Below are 24,740 nucleotides of genomic sequence, written 5' to 3' on the forward strand. Positions count from 1 at the left end.
AACCCTACTGGCCTATAAGGTTTCTGCTGAAGGTGCTATTAATCTGATGGGGATTCTCTTGAAGATGATCTTCAACTTTCCTCTTGAAATTTTAGAGTACTCTATTTGTATTGTACTTTTGAGATTTTGAGTATAATGTGACATTGTGAAGATCTTTTCTGATCATCTTATTTGGATTTTTGTGAACCTCTTCTACTTGGATATAAATATATCTCCAGACTGAGGAAGAGTTACACTTTTACGTCATTGAGTATGAGTTTTTCAACCTCCTTCTTTGCCCTTAGGAATTCCTGCAATTAAAATATTTACTTATTGATACCTCAAAAGTCTCAGAGACTGTCTTCATTCCTTTTTTCTCCATATTTTCTCCTTGGCTTATTGGTATACCTCAAAACACTAGCTTTCATGTTCAGATAGTCTTTTTTTTCTGCTTAATCTAATCTGCTGTCTAACCTATTTTAAATTTTATTTATCAGAGAGAGATAAAGTGGGAGTCCTCATCTACTGGTTCACTCCCTAAATGCTTAAAATGAATGAAGTTTGACTGGAACTAGAAACATACCAAGTTTCCCACATGGGTGACATAACCCAATTACTTGAGCTATAATCACTGACTCTCAGAGCCCACATTATAAGAAAACTGGAGTCAGAAGCCAGATCCAAGTGTCAAGCCCAGGCACTCTAATGTGGGATGCAGGTATCTTAGCCACAAAGCTCTCTGATTGTCTTTAAGAGTATTTTTTATTTGACTTATTGAATTATTTACTTCCAAAATTTCTGTTTAGATTTTCTTCATGATTTCTGTCTCTTTATAGAATTTCTCATTACTATCATGTAGTAATTTTTTTGATTTCTCATTCTCATTCCATGTGATCTTGCTTCCTTATAGTGTATTCTTTACACTCAAAGGGGATGAGCCTTTATAATATTAGATTATGACATTTCTCTGCAAAAAAAGACTCCAAAGACCACTTTCCATTTTGAAACAAAGTGAACTCTGTTTGCCTTCATTTCCTATTGCTCGTCTTTGCTCAAGCCACGTGGGCCTGTTTGGTTTACCTTCAACTTGCTCACGTAACATGCCTCCGGGCCTTTATGTGCTCTTCTCTCTGCCTGACCTCGCTGCCCATTTCTCCCTCTGCCAGTTCTACCCCTCCCCTTTTAACTTAAGTTTTTTTTCTATATTTCTTTTTAAGACCTGAAAAAACTGTCTCTTTCCATAAATTAATCATAAATTAGTTTATTTCTTTGTGTATTCATCTCCTCCAACAAAATGTAAGCTTCATATGGAAAGATGTTTTGTTTTGCTCATTATCATATCCCCAAGATCTAGAAATCATTTGTTACACAATAGTCACTCAAAATCTTTTTAAATGCATATGTGTACTTCTCTAAAAATGAAATAACCCACTCTTCTTGCCATGAGAAACTTAATACATTATTGTTTTTTCCTACAATTTATTTCAGATCGTCACCCCAAATATTCTTAGAATTTGGGATTAAACAAAAGGTCCACAGAATATTTGTAATCTCCTCCTCATGGAAGGAGAAGAGGTCTAGAATCATTTTATTTAGTCAACTCAATTCAATATTATTTGAACTTTGGGATTTCTCTTTAGTGGTGATACCATCTTTACATAAAGAATATATAGCTCATCATGTTGGTAAGCAAATTGAAAGTAGGAATTGCATTTATGAGGGTATGAAATTAAGTTTAATGCTTATTACTTTGAAATGTAGATCAGCTACCTTTGTTTTCGAGTTTATAAGATATATAGAAGAAACATAGGTGTTGTATTACCAATTTTTCGACAGGCAGAGTGGACAGTGAGAGAGAGACAGAGAGAAAGGTCTTCCTTTTGCCATTGGTTCACCCTCCAATGGCCGCCGTGGCCAGTGCGCTGCGGCCGGCACACCGCGCTGATCTGATGGCAGGAGCCAGGTACTTATCCTGGTCTCCCATGGGGTGCAGGGCCCAAGCACTTGGGCCATCCTCCACTGCACTCCCTGGCCACAGCAGAGAGCTGGCCTGGAAGAGGGGCAACTGGGACAGAATCCGGCGCCCCGACCGGGACTAGAACCTGGTGTGCCGGCACCGCAAGGTGGAGGATTAGCCTAGTGAGCCGCGGCGCTGGCCCACCAATTTTTCTTTGTTTAGACGTCATTAGCTTCATCTCAAAATTATAGTCTGTATCTTGGGAATAATAAGACAAGTGTAGTAATTTCAGTTGAAAGACTTTTCAATTAGTTTCTGAAGATGATTAAAATATTCAGAACATAAGTGTTAAAGATTTTAAAAATTATTTATTGTATCCAATTTTTCAAAGTGTGATGAGAACTGGACGCAGACAGGTTATCTCACTTAAAGATAAGAGTTTGTTGTTTCTAGTTACGTGGCCTTAATTTACTTTCTAATTTCATTTAGTTGAAAAGCATATCTATATATTTATAACTGTATCTCTCTATAGATAGATAGGTTGATAGATAGATTTCTGTATCTATCCATCTGCTGGTTCATTCCTCAAATGTCTACAATAGCTAGTGCTGGACCAGGCTGAAGACAGGAACTAGGAACTAAATCTAGGCCTCCTACATGGGTGGCAGGGAGCCAACTGCTTGAGCACATCACCTTCTGCTTCCCAGTGTATGCAATAGTAGGAAGCTGGAATCAGGAGTGGAGCTGGAACTCAAACCTAGGCACCCAGATATGTGATATAGACATCCCAGACACCTCACTATGTGAAAAATCTACATCATATATATATTTCTTTAAAAAAATATTTATTTTATTTGAAAGGCAGAAAGCTACAGAGAGAAAGAGAAGCAGAGACAGAGACAGAGACAGATTTCTCTTCCGCTGGTTCACTTTCCAAATGCCTGAAACAGGCAGAGCTGGATCAGACCAAAATTAAGAGCTTGGAACTTAATCTGGACCTATCACAAGAGTGGTAGGGAACCAAATACATAGGTTATAACATGATGCTTCCTGGGTGCACATTAAGGGAAAACTTAAATCATAAGTGAGACTGAGACCTGAACCCAGTTACGGCAATATGAAATCCAGGCATCCTTAGCAGCATCTTAACCTCTACACCATACGTCTACCCTAAGAGATATTTCTTATACACTCTGATTCTCAGTTTCTTTATACAAGAAGTTGGTAAAATTATGCCATATTACAGAACATTTTGAAAATTAAATTCGATAATATACAAATATACTATGCAAACTATAAATCATTACATATATTCTTCATAATAGCTATTAAAATGTCAACTCTAGGATGATGACCTCACTAAAATATATGTGAAAACCAAAGGGGTATTTTCAACATCTTCGTTTTATGGAAGAGAATTCTGGGTCCAAGGAGATCCCTCTTTCATCTGCAGATTGGAGAGCTTGGATTCCTTGATGTTCTTTCTGATGCACCATGCTTAAAAGGTTGTTTTGTTGTTTTTCCCCTGTGTGGTCTATTAGCTAAGAATAGATTTGGGATCTTTAAATTATTGAAAAAAGTTAAAAGAATAGCACTTCATGACATGTGAAAAGTTTGACAAATTTCCCTGTGTGCAGATGCAGTTTTATAGAATGCAGCGGTGTTTATTGTGTATGCATTGACTCTATCTTTTGGTCAACAATAGCAGGGCTGAGTAGTTGTCACAGAGACCATTGTGTCCTACAAGCCTGTGTCTCTTTACAAACAAGACTTACTGACCCCTTTATTAAAGCATTTTCTTTACTCTGATAGCTATTGACCACTTGCAATCACTATTCTAGATACAAATTTAAAGATCTAAGAGGATAACACATCCTCTTTAAATCTTACATGGATCCTTTGAAGCAAAAAATAACAACTAAATTTCCTCAGACCAAAGCCAGCATAGATTATTTAGTGTTAGAATATAAACTAAAATGAAATATCATTAACCAAAATGCTCACTTATTTTTCTTCCTTGCCCTTTTGCTTCACTGCTTTTGTCTGTCTTTATGTATACACACACATAGACACTCATAAACACATATACACACACATACACATGAAACCACACAAAGTATCTATAGTTTTTCTTTGTTGCTATATTGAATCTAGCTCAATCTGTGGGAAAAAAACCCAAACAAAACAAAATGAAACAAAATGTCATATAAAACACACTACAATATTCTTTAATTTAAAATTCAAAGGAAAATAAAATGAGAGGCATAAGATTTTGAGCTGACATTGCTAGAAAATGTTTGTTTCTGCAATAACTTTTAGTAACAAATCAATGTAATACCTTATCAATGAAGGCTCATATCCTAAAATTGCTTTTTAAAATTTTCTTTCTTTCTGCAGTCTCTATGCAGATGATATTTTGCGTGGAACTATATTAAATAACAATATAACTAATTTGTTCATTGAAATCACTAATATTATAGGGCTTGAAAACATAATTTGATTTTTTTTAAAGACAGTGTTGGCCAAATGTTAATTACTTCCACATTTGTACCAGTACCTAAATTATCACATGAGGGTGATCCTGACAAAGTTTTATTTTAAAACATACATATTCCTAAACATCATGTACAATGGACCTAAATCAGGGATGCATAACACTAATGTCATGATTGCTTTCTACTGGTCTATTCTTAGAGTTAAATGTAGATGGTTATTTTTTGAAAACTGCTAAACAATTAATACTTGTAGTCCTTGACAGCTTTAAGATTTAGCAAATAAAAATTTCAGTAGTTGTCCCTAAAGAGTCAGGTTTAGTATTTGTAAACCTACTATATCACCAATTCTTTAAAGGGGCTAAATCAGACAACACCCATAGAGAAACAGTATTCAACTCTTAAAACATAAGCTCATCCCTGGAAGTCTAAAAATGAATGTTTGCTCCTTGTGTGAATGGTCAGTATAATAAACAATCTCTTTATAAGGCTGAAGTTCTCATTTATGGTAACATAGATCAGTCACTCTCAGTTAATGAAGGCCATCAGGTGGCCATAATGCTTCAGATTAACTGGCTCCTTGGATCTCTTCGCCCCCACATTAAATTTATCTAAGAATTCTTAGCAGTACGCAGGGTTTGTTTGCTTGTTTTTCTTGAAATCATGAAATGTTTGTATTGTACTTACTAACATTATATAATCAATTAGTTCTGATTACTTAGTATTTCCCAAGCTTGAAGCCTCTTTTCTCTAGCTTTATCAGAGATGCATCATGATATTTAAGAATAAATAGAGAAATGTATCCTTGACTAAACTGCCTCATTTTAAAATTATTTCTATTGTGTAGCAATTTTAAAAGTGTAGTTAAGACTGGTTTGTATACATAAAACAATTTTAGCTGATTTTCATTAAAAAAAATGTTAGGTGTTCAGTGCAGTGGTTAAGACACTGCTTGGGACTCCAGCATCCTGCATCAGAATGCCTTGTTGGAGTCCCAGCTCCTCTGCTTCCTGATCCAGCTTCCTGTTAACGCACACTCTGGGAGGCAGCAGGTGATGCCTCAAGTACAGGAGTCCCTGCTAGCCATATGGGAGACCCAAACTGAATTCCTGGCTCTTGGCTTCTGCCTTTCTCAGCCCATGCTGTTGCAGGCATATAGGGGAGTGAACTAGTTGATGGAAAATTTCTCTCTCTCTCTCCTTGTCTCTCTCTCTCTCTTTCTCTCTCTGTCTCTCTCTCTCTCCCCCTCTGCTTCTCAAAAAAAAAAAAAAAAAATTCTGAAAACAAAGAAACAATCCAAATAAAACCAGATGAGATCAAACATTCAGAGGGTTTATGTACTAGATGGCAGGCAACTTCCTTGATTGAATATATGTATAGAAATAATAAAAGGTTTCCCAATGTATGTAAATGTATATAAGTATGATTTCTAGCAATCTAAAAATACTTTGTTGATGCTAACTTTGAAGAATATGTGGCTACAAATAGTATAGATGTGAAGTCCATAAACATGCTGTAAAGGATCAACTATAAAAAAATCTTATTTGTCCTAACAGAAGTAATTCCTTTAAGCAGGCAAAATGATTGTCCAAATTCAGATGTCTGACATATAGTGAAACTAAACTCAAATACAAAGATGTGAAATTTAACTGTTCACCCATTTTAGATTTTAAGAACTGAATCTGAGTTTCAAGAGCTGAAGTCGTCCTGGTGTTATCCTCCTACTGGTGCAGAGTGTGCTGTTTAGTTCTGATATTAGAAGTTGCCTTCTGTTTCCTCTGAAGAAATGTTCTCTAGGACACTTGGATAGTCATTAGCTGTTTTTCAATAGCTTGAAAAACTAAGGGAGTTAAAATAATCTTCATGGATAAATGATAAACAGGTTGACAACCAGATTTAATGCATGATTCAGCTGGTAGCCATTTCCTGGAGGCATTTTAAAAGGATTTTACAAGAGATATCAGGCTTTGCAGCTGTGCAGTAAGATTTCAGGGAAAGACAGTGAGGGGCACCATGCAGTGTCAGTAAAAGGTAGCATGAACAAGACTCAGTGTCCAGTCACCACAGTCCATAAGTATTTGTTGATGTAAATATCCTTAGAAAGCTTGTTGAAAATTCTTTTACAGAAGATGAGTAATATTCAAATCAAGCTCTTGGTTTCAAGTTTTAATATTTTCCTGAAAGAAACCCTTCAAACAGTTGGATATTGGATTAAATATTTAAGCACTGGTGAAAATGAGCTGCTCATTTTCCTGGAATATGTCAATGTTTTCAAAGATAGTACTTTAATAAATTGTCCTTAGCATAGAAACTAGCATAATATAATTGAAGGTAGAGCCAGGAGGGAGAATTGTTGAAGTTAAGAAAGTTTTTTTTTAGAATGAGAGGTGTTTTGTTTGGTAATTTTTACATTTCTAAAAATTACTAATTTAAATAATATGTGCATTTTATTTCTACTTTAATGCTTTTTTAATATAAAAGGAAGAGAGTTCATGTATTTCATAAACACAATTCCAAGAATAAAACAATACTTTCCTCCTTTCCACTCTTTCTTCTTCCTTATCTCTCTCCTCCTTCCTTCCTTTCTTGTTTTTTTTTTTTTTCCTTTTAACTTTTTGCAGATATTTCCCTTCTATATGGGTGAAGCTGAGCAAGATAACATCTCTCATAGGGGACAGATTTTTTCCCAAGTTACATTTAATTAAGTTGGACAAGATGAGAGCAGTGCTCTCCTTCTCCCCTTAAAATAAAACAAAAATACATAAGTAAAATTATTTTTAAGTAATAAAAATAGAAGACAAATTTGTTCAAGGTCATTCTTCCATGGTAAGGACTTTTCCCATGGCTTTCATGGTCTCACAAGTTTTAGTTACCAGTCACTTGACTTACCTTATCTCTTGGGACACTTGTCTGCCTTCATCCTCTTGCCACACAGTTGCATTTGCTGTGCCTCAAGAATGCCCAGCATGGTCCTGCAGTAGAGTACTTAGATGTGCCTTTTCTATTGCCTGGAATGCTGTTCCTTCAGGATGGCCTGATCTTTTGTTTGCTTTAGATCTATTCAAATAAAATATCAGACAGCTACCCATTGATGTAAAAAGCTATATAGCAAGCAATGCCAGGACAATGGTGGCATTCTAACACTAACTGTTTAATTATCTTTAGAATTTCAACTAATCTGGGGAAGAACTCCTGATAATCATGTTTGAGCTCACCCATGTGTTTTTGTTCATCTGTGGATACCTAAGTCTCTGACACTAAGCTTAGATAGGCAGATGAATAGGGCTGAGGGTTACTGGCTATTGGCTGCTACCGCATGATGGCCACCTAGGCATCTCATACTGATAATAGATTTGCAGACTCCTATGTCTGGGAGTCACTGGATATTGACTGATCCAGCATGGCCTCAGGTGGGAGAATTGGGGCTAACACGTCTTTAATTGTTTCTATGGCCCTGAAAAATTCCTAGAACTGTGGCCAAGGAACAAAGGAAATATGAAATTATGATAGAGCTTTCTTGAGCTTCTGCTTTAGCCTCATTTGTTAATATCTCACTGAATAAAAAAAGTCATTAAGACCAGTCTGTACTCAATAGTTGGAAAAAGAAACACTATTTTATAAGAAAAACTATTGCAAAGTCTTGTGGACAAAAGGCCTGAATGAGGGAGGGGTGAAGAATTAAACCAATGACACAGTCGATACAACACAGTGACTGTCTACAAGGATGAATGCAGTTATTCCTGTCATCCCTGGATAACCCTTTGCAATGTGATGTTGTGCCTCTTTCTGCCCAGCCTTTGAATCTGCACTGGCCTTGTGAATTACTGTGACCAAGAGGGTGTGGCAGAAGTGTGTGTCAATTCCAACTTTAAGCTTCAGCATATTTTGCAATATCTGCTCTTGCCTTCTTTGATCTTTGAGGCAATAATATAAAGCCAAGGAAGGGATACCACGCTGAGGGAGAGGCCTAAGCAGCAGCTAGTAGCAACCATTAAAAGGCAAGGAAGCCATTTAGACTCAACTGGGCATCTGTAGCTACTTGAGTGAATCCAGATGAGAACAAGCAGAAAAATGGTTACTTACACCAGCCCAAATTACTGACAATCAAAATTCTGAGGAAAATGATTATTGCCTAAACTTGTTATTTTTGTTTTGTAACATAGATAGCAGAAAAAAATTAATTTTCATTTTTACATTTTCTCTATAAATAGTTAATCCTGAAGAGAACATCTTAAATCACACATTGTGGTAATTTTTAGTCTACTCCAATTATCTTTGGGTATTGTCCAATATTAAAATGTATGACTTTTAGGATGTTCATTTGGCCAATTTGATAAGGCAATGCATATATCCACTTTGGAGCTTGGGCTCGATACGTGGCTCCAGCATCCTTCTAATGCAGACCTTGAGAAACAGCAGAGATGGCTCCAGTGATTGTTTTTTTTTCCCAGTGATTGGGTTTTGACCACCCACACAGAAGCCCTGGGTTGGTTTCCTGGCTCCTGGCTTTGGCCATGGTCTAGATCTAGCACTAGCCATTGAGGGTATTTGGGTAGCAACCACAGGATGGGAGCTCTCTGATTGTCTTTCAAAGCAAGAATAGTGAATGATTTTTTTTTTATGTGTGGTTATCAAATTTGACATTTAAGTTAATGGAATCAGTTGAGTTCCATGTAATTTTAAAGAATTTAACTGGAAAGGTATCAGATTTCTTTTTTTAAAGATTTATTTATTTATTTGAAAGTCAGAGTTACACAGAGAGAGGAGAGGCAGAGAGAGAGAGGTCTTCCATCTGCTGGTTTACTCCCCAGATGGCCGCAATGGCCAGAGCTGCGCCGATCTGAAGCCAGTAGCTAGGAGATTTTTCTGGGTCTCCCACGCAGGTGCAAGGGCCCAAGAACTTGGGCCATCTTCTACTGCTGTCCCAGGTCCTAGCAGATAGCTGGATGGGAAGTGGAGCAGCTGGGTCTCGCGAACCGGCACCTGTATGGGATGCTGGCGCTTCAGGCCAGGGCGTTGACCCACTGCGTCACAGCGCCGGCCCCAGATTTATTTCTTAAGTCAAAAGTCTATTATTTAACATTCTTTGCTCTTGTTGACTGTAGAATCCCTTTGAGATAAATGCTACTTTTGGAAGAAGGGGGGAAAAACTTCATTATGAATTCTTTAATCAACAGCTGTCAACTATCTGCCTTTTATAACTACTTGCAAGGAAAACGATTCTTAATTTCTCATTTCTAAAATTCCCTAATGTAATACATTCCTAATTACTTGACTGAAAAAGTAAACTCCTTCTAATGCTTGCTCAGACATTAACATACATAAGAGTGATTACCAAGTATGTCTGGTTTCCTAGACACCAAATGCTAAATCTATTAGTATTTCCTGGCATTCTTCTGAATTTTGAATACCATTCATGTAAATTGAAAAGACCAACATACAGAGATAGCTATGTAATTTTCCCTCTGTTAAAAATATAGACTTGATAAGGTAATGAAACAATTAAAAAACTCATAAATTTTATGAGAGTTCAAATCTGCAATATCCTTGTACATTGTATACAACTTATTTTGCTATAATTATTTAGTAAAAGTATTTGCAAACTAAATAGAACAACAAATCCTTATCTTGCTTGAGGAAATACACATTTCCTTAATCTAGATTAAATTTTTTATTTTCGCACTTTACTGTTTAGCTGCTTGCTGACTTCCCAGTAGCCAGTATCTGCCCATACAACACTGAAGAGGATTTGATCATTGATGTTAATATCAATATTTAAAGAAAAATGTAGCGAAGTATATATGACTTTGTGGCCAGAAATCTAAAATTGCCACCCAATAGAAAATGTGTAGATTAAATATTCTTGACATTCATTCCTATTGGAAACATCTGTGGTGAAGGATTTGTTCAGTTGTAACTGTGAATCATCTTGACATGTCCCCTGCCTAAATTAATATTGAGAGATCATACAGTAAAAGAATTCCCTTTGTACATAATATAAATATTAGACACTGCACATTCAGATAATAAGAAAGGGGGTTACAAAAAACATTTAGGAAAGGGGGTACAGTTCAGACCTGGAATTTCTGCATAATGTGCTGAAGTGGACTCTCTGGAGATGTAAGAGGATTAAGTTTAAACCTGAGGTGCACCTTCTTTGTTTCTGAAAGATTTATTGGTTATTTTTTGCCAGGCATGCCATTTGACTGAAATGTTTATAGATGCTTTTATTTTAGTCTCAATGAGTGCACTTTGTTCTTTAAAAACTATTCCCTCTTTGGGGATCACTTTGAAGTCAATCTCATTCCTCCTTCTCATAAGTTTTTCTGTGTCCAGGCTACTGTGAAGTTTTGCTGTTATTGATTTGTGGTTCTGAGTATTGAAAAGGAGCTGGGAAATGGAAGGAAACCTGTGGAAAATGAAAAAAATTCTCCTTTCCTTGAGTAGAACCTTGCCTTCAATGTATGTTCCACACAGCAACTCTGCTGCATTGCCTGGGAGCTTCACCAAAATGCATCGTCTTAGGCCTCACCTGAGATCTCCAGATTGGAATGGGCCTCATGACAAGATCCTGAAGGAATTTGTTTACCCTTTTTTGGACCTTTTAGCCTCTAGAACAGTAAGAAATAAATTTCTGTTGATTATAAGTCATCTGTTCTGTGGTATTTTGTTATGGAAGCCCAGATGGATTAGGAATTTTTTTTTTTAAGATTTATTTATTTATTTGAAAGTCAGAGTTACACAGAGAGAGGAGAGCCAGAGAGAGAGAGAGAGAGAGAGAGAGGTCTTCCATCAATTGGTTCACTTCCTAATTGGCCGCAGAGGCTGGAACTGCGCTGATCCGAAGCCAGGAGCCAGGAGCAGCCACATGGGTGCAGGGGCCCAAGGGTTTGGGCCATCTTGTACTGCTATCTCAGGCCATAGCAGAGAGCTGGATCGGAAGTGGAACAACCAGGTCTCTAACCGGCGCCTATATGGGATTTACATGGTGATATGTAAAACACATCATCAGATAATTTTTATAGGACACTGTTGCTAGTTTTAGGAGTGTGGGCTGGTACACCATTTTGCTCAGCATAATAAAAAATGTTATTCCATGGCTCTGGTGTGGCACAGTGGTTTAAGCCACTGCTTGCAATATCAGAGCACTGTTTTGAGTGCCATCTGACGCACTTGACATCCAACTTCCTGCTAAATGTGCCTGGAAAGGTAGCAGAGGATGGCCCAAGTATTTGGGTCACTGCCACCTATGTGGGAGACCAGGATGGCATTTCTGGTTTCCGGCTTTATTTTGGTCCAGGCCTAGCTGTGTGTCCATTTGAGGAGTGTACCAGAGGATGGAATATCTCTTTCTCTATGTCTCTCCCTCCATCCTTCTTTCTTGCTTAAATCTTTTCAATGACCTCATTGTCTGGAAGATGAAGACCACACTATTCTTATATAACATTCAGAGTTCCCATTAATGTGGCTCCCTGACTTCCACTTGAGCATTTTCATCATCCTTCTCCACCAACACACACACACACACACACACACACACATTATTCTATCAACCAGTTACATGAAGCTGCTTTCAATTCCATTTCAATTCCATTCTCTTTCCCTTTCAAATAAATAAATCTTCTTTAAAATTATTATTCCACTGCCTGCTTTCCTCCTTGATCATTATAGCTTGGAATTACCAATAAGATGTAAGCAGAAGTAGTCTCTGATGAGTCTTCATTCAAACTTCATAAACTCTTGAAAGATGATAACTAAGCCTGTAATATGTGTGAAGTGCCACATATGTTGCTTGTCCCTCTCCTTATCCCCGCCTGGAAATCAGATGTTGTGGCTATGGTAGCTCCTGCAGAAAGCCAGTGACTTGAGAAATGGAAGAGGAGATACTGTCTGCACTGGCAAGTCTGTCTCTAGACTACATGAGTCACAAACTGTTGTTGGGTATCTGTTATCGGCTAAATTGAAGGAGTCATGTTTCTTCTTTTCCTCATTTTTCTCTCTGGAGAAATATCTTTGTTATATGACAAGCACTCTGTAGATATGTACTATTTAGGTGGCATACATTATTTATATACATTTCTAACTTTTTAGTGTGGGTGGCTGGGTGGAAGAAAAATCTCCAATAAATGGATAGTGTCCTCCTCTCTAATTCTGTGAGATGTGTTTTACATATCACCATGTAATTCTAGGAGCTCAAAAAGCTTCTACACCTTGCATTTTTTTTTGGATACGTAATAGTCTCCCCTATCCTCAGTTTCAATTTCAATAGCTTCAGTTTTCAAGAAATAAATACTTTATAAGTTTTAAATTGCTTACTTTTCTCAATACTGTGATAAAATCTTGTGTTGTCCTGCTCTGTCCTACCCAAGATGTGAATCATTCATTTTTCTAACATGTCCATACTGTATATACCACCCACTCTTTAGTTATTTAGTAGCCATCTCAGTTATGGGATCGGCTGTCTTGGTACTGCAGATCTTATGTTTAAGTAACATTTATTTTAGCTAATAATGGACCCCAAAGCACAAAAGTAGTAATACCGGCACTTAGGATATACCAAATAGAACTTGTTAAGTGCTTCCTTTAAGTGAAAATAGTGAAAGTTTAATATAGGTATCTATGTATAGAAAAACATCATAGTATATATGGAATACTATACTTGGTTTTAGGCATTTAGTAGGGGTCTTGCAATGTGTCCTCTATGGAAAAGGAACCAGCACATATCTTTTTTTTCAACTACGACAAACTGAGAATTTTATTTTCATTGACTTAAAGTGACAGATAATAGTATAAGATTTTAAAAAGGATTTTAAAAGATTATTTTTATAATACAAGGGATTGTATTCATTAAATAAAAACCTTCTAAAAATAATACAAGGGAATAATCACATGCATAGAACTGAAGTTAGAATCTGTACTCTTACTTGAACTCCTTGAAAGAAAGTCATAGGTAAATGAAGAATGTTATATTCATGCACACATGCACACAACCATAGCCATCACATCTGTACCCACTGTAACGTCCCTGCCTCTGGAGTGGACAGTTATAAGCAAATAGGCAACTTTACTCAGTAGGGCCACCCTCATAACTAAGTTAATTTCATGAAATCCTCACCTGGGTCTTGGTCAGTAGAGAGGATATTGGGATTTCAGAAATGTCATGATCCTCATTTTGCCCATCAAAGACTGAACACACAGTGAAGTTGGCTGAGAAACTTCACACCTGGCTAATTCCCACTATTCTGTGCTACCTATTTTTCCCAGGGAAATGATAGTAGAAACAGCTCTCCGTGTCTGGGTTGTTAGAGCTCTGAGGAGAGCTACTTTTTCTCTCCTTACCCTCCACTGCAGTTGCCACAACCTCTGGCCAGGCCCTAATGTTAAAATCATTCAAGTGATTGAGGAAAAGTGATAGTTTAGCTAACAGTTCTGGTGATTAACTGAACACCTTTTTTAAGAAACGGATTGCTTTTTGAGCACCTTTTGTCTCCAGTCAGTTGGATAAAAAAACTATCATTTTCATTTAGTTTAGGTTCATAAATCTGGTATGGTAGTTGGTGAGTGACTTTTTGCTAAAAATTCTCCAATCTTAGGCCGGAGCCGTGGCTCAATAGGCTAATCCTCCGCCTTGTGGCGCTGGGACCCCGGGTTCTAGTCCCGGTCGGGGTGCCAGATTCTGTCCCAGTTGCCCCTCTTCTAGGCCAGCTCTCTGCTGTGGCCAGGGAATGCAGTGGAGGATGGCCCAGGTCCTTGGGCCCTGCACCCGCATGGGAGATCAGGAGAAGCACCTGGCTCCTGCCATCGGAGCAGCACGATGCGCCGGCTGCGGCAGCCATTGGAGGGTGAACCAACTGCAAAAGGAAGACCTTTCTCTCAGTCTCTCTCTCTCACTGTCCACTCTGCCTATCAAAAAAAAAACTTCAGATAGACTTGTATAGCTGAAATATAGGTTTTAAAAAATAATTGTTGCTTTTTAAGAGCTAGAGCCTTTCATCTGTGACTTTCCCAAGCTAATTATGCAGTATGTGTATTCCTTGTTGTCTGTGGTTATGGAAATTTCTGTTCCATTATATCTGTAGTCCACCAGTGACCTGACAAAAATTTCCTCAACTGTGTAGCTGGCACACCGCGCTGATCCGAAGGCAGGAGCCAGGTACCTCTCCTGGTCTCCGATGCAGGTGCAGGGCCTAAGCACTTGGGCCATCCTCCACTGCAGTCCTGATTTTTTCTTTATTCACTCTTTTGCTGAGTGGCGTCACCATCTGCATGGCAGCCTGGGAAATATAATAAGATATTAGCCTTGAGTCTTCTTTCTCTATTATCCCTATGTCCAGATAATCTGAGATTTTGTCAGGTGTATGTGTCTTTACTGGACTTTACAATGGTTTGTTCTTAATATATCCCTCTACTGTATCTTACTTTTATTGAACCATTATCTTTCTCCTAACTGTTTCCTAATGGGCTTTGTAATCAAGACAAAGAATTCCTTATTCTGCTTCTAGAATTATCTTTCCACATGCAGATGTGGTCATCCTTCTTTCTTGCTTAAATCTTTTCGATGGCCTCATTGTCTGGAAGATGAAGACCACACTATTCTTATATAACATTCAGAGTTCCCATTAATGTGGATCCCTGACTTCCACTTGAGCATTTTCATCATCCTTCCCCACCAACACACACACACACACACACACACACATTATTCTATCAACCAGTTACATGAAGCTGCTTTCAATTCCATTCTCTCTCTTAACCTTAAAACTGCTGCTATACTGTCACTTTCAAATGAAATGTTTCACTTCTCCCTCCTGTGTACTCATCCCTCCCTTTAGAACCAGCACTGGAAAATTTGCTGCTTGCACTTTTAACTGGAATTACTCATTCAGTATCAGGTCCACATCTCCCTCCTCAGTGCTTTTGAGGACTGAATTCTGCCTTGTTCATTATTAAATCCACAAAACTTAGTGGAAGGTTTGTTTGGTAAATGTTTAATCATTAATAGACATGTCTCATTGCAGATGGATTTATAATTCCTTCCGCTTATTTAATCCTGTGAACACCAACCAGTGTTTGTGTGTGTGTGTGTGAAAATGTTAAGTACAGTAATTGTCAGTGGAGTAATGCCCTGATTTTCAGGCAGTCTGCTCTGCATCAAGATTATGTGAGGAGTTTGCACAGGAACTGTTGTCTCACTCCTGGGTTGTTTCTGTTGTTTTGCTAACAGTGTGGTTATGTTTGAATTTCCATATCATATCATTGCACTTATGCAGGTATTTAATAGAACTTAGAGAACATTGTGCAAAATTCTGTACTCGTTCCTGCTGGAAAAAGAGGGGAAGAGAGGGTGGGGGAGAAAGAGAAAGAGAGAGAGAGTGAGAGCGAGAGAGAGAGCGAGAGAGAGAGAGAGAGAGAGAAACAAGGGAATCTTTGATTAAGCTATTTCAAATGTTTCTGCTATAAGTTTAGTAGCATAATTTTAACTTCTTGGCGCTGGGTGAGGTCAACATTGGTATACTTCATAGTAAGATGTTATTCTTGGAATATTGGATCCAGAGGTAAAGTGGAGTTTCTTTTTCTCAAAAGCTGATTGGACAACACACTCAGTTTATTAACAAGAGTGAATCGGTAATAACCCTGGTGAAGTGTATATCTGGATGTTCACTTCTTCCCTTTAGGTTCTCATTTATATTTCCTATCTTTTTATTTCATACTACTTTCATGTAATTTAAACTGCAGACTAGGCTTTTTTGATGGAGGATATTTAGAAATCTGGAAAGCATCACTTAAAACTAATATATCTTGCATGAATAAACTTTTTTAAAAAAAAAATCCATTTGTGAGGAAACCTTGCTGTACTTAAAGGTCCTAGCATCTAAAAGTGCTTACCTTTTAGTTTGAAGAAAACTGTGACAATTGATTCTTAACACAGATTTTTTAAGAGTCATTAAAATCAAGTATTTGCTAATAGTTGCATTGACATTGTGATAACTTGAGCTATAACCAGGAAAAGCATATTCAATATAGATTACTAATTATATTATTAGCAATTTAGGTTAATTGATGCATAATATTACATTGGTGTAACAGTAATAATTTAATAAGCACCCATTTATTATCAAAACAAGGAAGATGGGACAGAAGAATGAAAGATACAGGGTTTACAGCAAAATTTTCAACTGAAATCCAAGTATAATTGGACTACTTTGAAAGGGATTTATTTTGGAAAAAACACATAATTTAGTTTTATTTTTCTTCTGAATGTTATTCAATAATTTTCAGATCTCCCTTATTTTTAATAATTGTGGTTCCACAAACAAAAAAAGGGTACACATTAATCCTGTAAATGCCATCACAAATGTTTTTGGGATTGCCATAATCAGGTTCTTGATATGCAGTATCACCATAATACACTAATGTTCATTGCCTTTTAAAATTTTTTTTAAATTAATTTATTTGAAAGTCAAAGTTACAGAGAGAAAGAGACAAGAGAGGAAGAGACAGTGTCTTCTATCGGCTGGTTCACCATGGTTCACTCGCCCAAATGGCCTCAATGGCCAGAGCTGGGCTGGTCCAAAGCCAGGAACCAGGAGCTTCTTCTGGGACTTCCACATGGGTGCAGGAGCCCAAGCTCTTCAGTCAACCTCGGCTAATATCCCAGGCCCATTAGCAGCCATTAGCAGGGATCTGGACTGGAAGGGGAGCAGCCAGGACTTGACTTGGCACCCATATGGAATCCCGGCGCTGCAAGCTGCAGCTTTCTTTACCTGCTAAACCACAGCAACAATCCCTCATTGCCTTTTAGTGGATAATCACTTTAAGACAAATTAACCACAGTTTTACTTTGATGAGATCTTTGACTTTCATAAGCTCAATTTTTCTTCTCTGTGTTCATATTCATTTACCTTACTAGTTAGGACATTGATGCTTCAAGATCCACCTTTATTTTGCACAACCATTCCAGGATCTTTCAGTCATTTATCCCAATTTCATTTAATAAGCAATGGTGCTGTGACAGAAACATTGTCCATTCTATCTGATGTCTGAAAAGTTAACATAGAACTGAAATATATTCTGATTTCTCTTCTGGGCAAAAAGAGAAGGAGAGTCAGGCAGAGAGGGAGTAGAGAAGGAATGAAGTGAAGGAGAGAGGGAAGGAGGAGGTGGAGAGAGAGAGAGAGACAGAGAGACACAGAGAGAAGAGTATACCAGAAGAGAAGGTAAAGAGAGATTGCCATATTGCCATTCAAGATTTACAAGGGATACTTACATTCCACTGTTAAAATATATAACCACTAATCCTTGCTGCCAGTCAAAGATAATTTCCTCTGGTTCCTTCTACTTGAATCCAGCAAATAATGTACCAGGTGTTTTCTTTGTCTCTTAAGAAAAAAAAAATGGTCTCTGACATTATATGAAGTTTAAATGATTTAAGTCCTGGTTGAAAATGTAGCTTGAAATCTAATGGTTATCATCACCTTATATTTCAATAATATTTCACTTCCCACACCTGCCTTCGAGAGCAGTTTCAATCATGAAAAACAGTGGGGGAGAAAAACAATAAACATTATGCGTACAGCAAAGGTCTTCATAGTTTTGAGCCAAGTTGGAAAAGGAGAACAACTATTACTACAGGGCTGAACCCTGTAGGGAGTCTGGAGTTCTGCCCTCACAATACCAAACTCTGCAACTTTATTCTCTTTGTGGTTTTAAAAAGACTTGATCTTTCTAATATTACATTCTGAAAGCCAGCTTAACAGATACTCTATTTCTGGAGAGCTTTGTAGGCAGAATTATGGAAAATTCTTGTGGTTGTTGTCATGCTTTTTGATGAAGAAGCAAAGCACAGAATAAATTTGGTTGATTTGCATGAAATTTGAATATTCAATGACAGTGATTCCTGTACTGAATCTTCTTTATGCTGCAAGAGAAGAAAAGCATTATTTCTAACAGCTGGAAGATGGCTCAGGGATTTAAGATACTGTTTGAGACTTTGCCAATATGCTTGGCATGAACCTGGGAAAGTCGATGCAGAGTTTTGGTGGATGATGAGTTTAGTTGGAGCTAACGTGTTGTAGTTGGAGCAGGTGTTGGCCTGTGTGATATGATTTGAGAAGGTGTTAAGAAGGCCTTCAGGGTCAAATTCCTCACTTCTGGTGTCTGTCAGGTTATAGTCATTCCTCTGAGATAAGATCTTATATTCTCCTATTCCAATGAAAATCAGTTATCTGGGAAGCATATTAGTCACTGCTATCTTAGCGTTATTCATCTTATCAGATAGCCCTGTAGAAAGTAGGAATTTGAATGAATGGTACTTATAGTTTGGGTGGAGGAAGCAAGAATGGGTAAGAATGCAGACCAAGTGCAAGAGTGATGCTAGCCATGGGGCCATGTGGGAGATGTAACTGAATTACTGTAGGATGAATTCAGAGTTGATTCAGTTCCTGTTTCCACTGAAGTAGTGAGTTTACAAAATTATCTTGCCATCTGGAAGTTTTTGTCTTAGGTAAACTCCATATATGTTCATCACATCCTGTTTTCCTTGCGTTTCCTTCAAAGCATTGCTTATATACAATCTCAGCATAGAGTTGGGGGTGCTAAATCTCTTTCCTCCACATATTCAACATTCTTTCACCCTAACTTAATTCTCCCCATTTTTTTTTTTTTTTTGCAGAAAAAGTTAAACCTCCTACTTCATTCTATCGCTAACTTTGAAAATCTCTGAAAGCTCATGAATGATCTCTGCTAAACAACAGGCTGTCACTGATAGGTCCCATCTATTTGAGGTATAGAAGGTGAAGAATTTGAAAGTTCAATCTTTCCAATTCCTTTTCCTACACACTTTAGATGGTAGTTGAGATGATAGAAACTTAGGAGTTCTGCTTCCTAAACAGCCCTACCTCACCCAGGCAGCAGCTACAGTGAGCTTGGCTATAAATAATATCCTCCTCCACTTTGCAGTATAAGTGTATTATTAAATATAATTCAGCTAATCATAAATAAATCATCTTGGGTTTCTGATTGGCTATTGACAAGGAGCTCTGTTAGGTAAACATTCTCAAGGTCAATTTCCCATCCATAATCAATTTACAGTCTACTCAGAAAGGATAGGGAGACCAACCAGAACCAGGAAAATACATTGCCCATTGAAAGCAATCAAGTTTTGAAAGCTCAGTGTTGAATGAGTGGTAGAATTTACATGAACTTTGTTTTCTTACAATCGAGTACTTTTTTATAGTTTTTTTTTTTTCAATTTTAATGGAAGTAATTGTTTGCTATTTTTAACACTTCTTCATCTTGTTTTCTCTCACGTTCCCTTTCAACCTTCAGTTGGTGCAGGATCTTTGCTTGATTTTGCTTACCAGTGTATCCCCCAGGGAGTTCAGTAAATCCAGAAGTTCAGAGAAAGAAGTAGTCATTTCCTTCTTGTGAGGATTACCAATCATGGCCGTCCGGGAATACTTCCCAAGGGTGTTTCAAATCCAGCAGAGGGGAAGTCCAAAGATTGCCATGGATTAGTCATGTCATCCTAAACCTCTGTCTGCACCACAAGGCTGTAATGACAGATTTCTTTATCTGGGAATCCCCAAACTGCTGTTGGAATCAGGAAGTAGTAGATGCCTCATATCACAGTGTGGCTTGGAAAGGCTGCCAATATAATCTGGCTAGACCAATTCCTATGTGTTGCCCAGATTAAGTTTACCAGAGGCACATATCCAGTTCCCCTAGATTTGGCAAGATGGCAGCCTGGGCTATCAGGCAGACCTTTAACCCTAGTAGTTATTTCTGTTTAAATAAAGAGATCTGTATATTTTGAAAGGAGTTCATGTAGCAGCAGTCCTCTGAAATTCCTTCCTGTCTTTAATGTAATAGCTCTTTATCTTTTATTCTTGTTTCTACCCCTCCTATGATTCAAAAGAACTCAGAAAGAGAGAATGGGAAGGAACCCTTCTGTGAGATCCATAACGATATATGCAATGAGAATGGAAAGAAGTTTTTCAGTGATAAAGAGGGTTTTTAACCTTCTCTGCTGCTCCTGATAAAGAAAGGCAGGCAGCTGGTAGAACATTTCTGCACTGTTCTCAATTAACTTTCCCTTGTTCCCCTCAATGAGAAGAGAATGAGCCATCTCCACCCAACTGTGCAGCGACTGGAGTGCATTAAGATGCACAAATAGCAGCCTAGCCTTTGAGTCTTTCTTTTCATATTTTTTTGCACACAGCTTTAGTCCAAATAAGGTTCTTACTCCTCCTGAGTTAATTCTTAACATTTCCAAATGGGTTTCAAATTCCCTACCAATTCCACTATTAGTAATGAGCACCATATTTCACAAACTGGCCAGTTAGTTGTACAGATGCACATTTTGTAACTGTATTTGGTTTCATCAAAAATATTTTTTAGAAACTATGAGAAATTAATTATTTAGAAAGTAGGTAGATAAGTACAGGTTTAAAATAATGATTTGAATATGGAAACATGACAAAAATTAAAATAAAAACACTACCACTAGCAATAACATTGAGTGATTTCACACTCTTCTCTGCTTTTTATTTTCAGTTGGTTTTGAGCTCTGTTTTTAAAAACCACATTTACATTCTTGATTTTTTGTATGTATGGTGATAGAAATTCATTCTTTGAGGATAGATTTTAAATGTAAAGAATTACCCAAAAGACAGAAATAACCCAATGAGAAAGGCTGATGATCATGGCAGGTGATGCTAATTTAGCTTACAAAATAAAAGGAAATGGAAAAGATTTTCTCCATATGGATTCAGCACCATAGCCTCTGTGGGGTAATACTATTACCGCACACAATGACTCTGTTAGGAGATTGACGCTAGAGTGGTGAGTTTTCCTCTTCTCCTACAGGTTCTATGTACTGTGTTTTCATTTATGCTGTAGGTAGCTTGGAATTATGTACTTAAATAATGCAGCTAGGGCTGGGTCTCACAAACTCCCTGGAATTCTAGCTCACTTCAACCAAATATTTCATTATATGAAATGTAGTTAAGATAATTAAATTGTACTTTTCCTTTGCAGAATTCTAAAACAACTCCTGTATTAATAAAGTAAACATTTAAAATGCTTTTGGAAATGTCGAATTATCTTCACATGTGCAAACTTGACTCTAAATTCAAGCCCAGGTGGCATTTTACATTTTTTGGTCTCTCCAGGAACATGGATTCAATTAAGTTCCCTGACAGTGAAAACTCAACATATTCTAAATATGTAGGTGAAACTTTCCTCCCTAGGGAAAGAACTCTGCTTCTTGGCCTCTCAGCCATTGCTTTGTTTTCACTTTTTTTTCAAGTTCACACTTAAGGCACATTTTAATGCTGTGTGACCACCACCTATTTCCTGTTATTGTGTTTCTTATTATAGGCTGCCCCCTCAGAACTCTTATCTTTTAATCATCTCCTAGTCCTTTTAGTTGAGGTCAATTTGCCAGAAGCAGGGAAAACTGAATGGACCCTATTCACATCTGAATGGGAACCTCACCATAATCTATTAAAATGAAGCATGAATGTCCAATATACTTACTACTTCTATTGTGGTTTTTCTGTCATTTTTTACTGCAAGCTGGAATGATTTTTTTAAAAATTTCTCTTTTTTTATATCTAAACTTGGACCCTAATGTGTCCACAGATCTCTTTTACATTATTTTTGGCTGAAGCCTGAAACAAATTGTGTTGAAAAACATTGTGAGAACACCTCTCCATCTAAGATTTCTAGCCCAATATGGTAGACTCCAGAGGTTTGAATTAGTTAGATAAGACTTAAGAAAACATTCAGTGTTCTCAGATTATCTGCTTAACAAAATCCCAACACTGAACTGTGAGGTTTTCTAAAATGAACTTCAGTTGTATGCTTCCGAGTGACCTGAAGGAGTAGCTAAATGTTTACTTACATGTAACAGGAATCCAAGACACTTATAGTCATGCTTTTAATAACATGGCTGGGGAAAAGCCAAATTTATGTACATTTCTCAGGTCAGTACATATTTTTGCAAGACGCCTGTCTCTGGTATTAAAATGTGAAATATATTTCTGACTTAACTTTATTATTTCATAATAAAAATAAAAACATCTTTAATTAAACCCATCATTTCAAGATTAATATTCAAAAACTAATTTAACTTGTGAAAACTCAGATTTTTAAGCTTGAAGTAACAATTTTTATAATTTTGGCTATGAACAAGTTCAGTATATTTCTCAGTATGTAAACAATGGTAGCAATTCATTTACAAGCACTTTCTGAGACTGAGTTGAGTGCTATGAGAAGCTCTGAAGATAACAGAGTGGAAAAGACAATAGCCCTGCCCTCAAAGAGTTCAATGTATTCAAAAATTCAGGTAAACACACATTTTCCATTTAGATGCACAATGAGTTTTCTCACAATTATGTAGAAGACTCAGAGGGAACAAACAGATTGATGCATCTAATTTTGCTGGTGACACTTTAGATAAACATTGGTTACAAAATATGCATGAAATCCTGTAGGAAAGACTAGGAATTCTCCAATGTGGGAAGGTCAAAGGACATAAAAGCAACATTTTAGGAATTACATCATACACTAGGTGGTAAGTTAGAAAACCTGATATTGTCATTGTATATATCTTAGCATTATATTATACCTCTATTGTATTATGTGCTTTACTAAATATCATAAATTTTAAGTGCCTGTTTTTAATGTGTAAAATTGGGATAATGATAAGTCTTTCTGAAGATTAAACATATTAATATGTATGAAGCACTTAAAACAGTGCCGAGAATATGGTAAACTAATGTAGGTTAACTATTATATTAGCTAGCGTTTTCATGTTCACCCGTTCCTTCTGATAATGTCACATAGCAAATAGGCAGGTAAGCATTTGATATGTGACAGACACTAGAAATTCAAAAGTTGTCTGATCAAGTACTTATCCTCATGGAGCTTAAAATTCCCATGCTGGGGGCCGGTGCTGTGGTGTAGCTGGTAAAGCCGCTGCCTGCAGTGCTGGCATCCCATATGGGCACCGGCTCCAGTCTCGGCTGCTCCACTTTCGATCCAGCTCCTTGTTGTGGCCTGGGAAAGCAGTGAAAAATGGCCCACATCCTTGGGCGCCTGCACCAGCATGGGAGACCCAGAGGAAGCTCCTGGCTCCTAGCTTCAGATCTGCACAGCTCCGGCCGTTGTGGCTAACTGGGGAGTAAACCAGTGGATGGAAGACCTCTCTCACTCACTGCCTCTCCTTTTCTCCGTGTAACTCGGACTTTCAAATGGATAAATGAATCTTTAAAAAAAAATTTCAGTGCTAAGAGGAAAGAAAGGGAAGCAAATCACCAAACTTACAAGGAAATAACATAAATTTGGAAAGCTATAAGAATTGCGCTGTTTTGGGTTTGGGCAGGTGACTTTTCATATATTGTCCTTGTTGAAATCCTTCTGGAAGAAGTGATAACCTGAATGCTAACACAATGCCAGTCCTCCAAAGGTCCCAGGTAGGAAAAAGATTGGCAAGATCTAGAAATAGGCAAAGGTCATTGGTTTTGGAATACAGGGGTTAAAGGGAAATGCAGCAGGGGAAGATGCTGGAAGGTAGGTAGGGGTAGGGGCTAGATCAAATGGGGTCAAGTAAGGATGGTAAGAAACTTGAGATTTTTTCTAAGTGTAAAGCGAATTTATTTAGAATGAATAAAGAACTAAGAGGCCATATCAGTCAGTCATTCAAAAACTTCACCTCACTGTGTCAGCATGAACTCTACTAGAGGAGCTGGCTTGAATTATTGGATCCTTCATGCTCTTCCACTCCCCATCAAAGAGGAAAGCCATCCTGTTACCTAGAATAAGAATGTATTCTTAGTCATCTTTGCAAATTAAGTCTGGCTTTAATTTTTTTAATTATTTATTTTAGAGACAGGGAGAAGGAAAAGAAGAAAGGATTGGGGAAAAGAGAGAGAGAGAGAAATTGAGCTACCGCTCTCATCTACTTGTTCATTCTCTGAAATTCAGCAACAGAATCTGGGAAATCAAGTCTCTCATGTGACCGTCAGAAATCTAAGTACTTGAGCCATAACCTATTTCTCCCACAGTCCATATTATCAGGAAGTTAGAATCAAGAGCCAGAACTAAGAATTGAACCCAGTCACTCTAGTGCAGGATATGGGCATCTTAAGGGTAGGCTAAATATCTGTCCTTAGTCTTTTTATCCTCATCATATTTGATATTCTTCATCCTCAATACCATAGCAGTTTCTCAGGCACTGAATTATTCTCTCTGGATAACAAAATGAAGAAAGCACAACGCTTGTTCTCCTGCAGGTCCTGGTCAAGGTG

Source organism: Oryctolagus cuniculus, chromosome 2 (genome assembly GCF_051225735.1).
Source record: "Oryctolagus cuniculus isolate XC-2025 breed Fujian yellow rabbit chromosome 2, ASM5122573v1, whole genome shotgun sequence".
Taxonomy (NCBI): Eukaryota; Metazoa; Chordata; class Mammalia; order Lagomorpha; family Leporidae; genus Oryctolagus; species Oryctolagus cuniculus.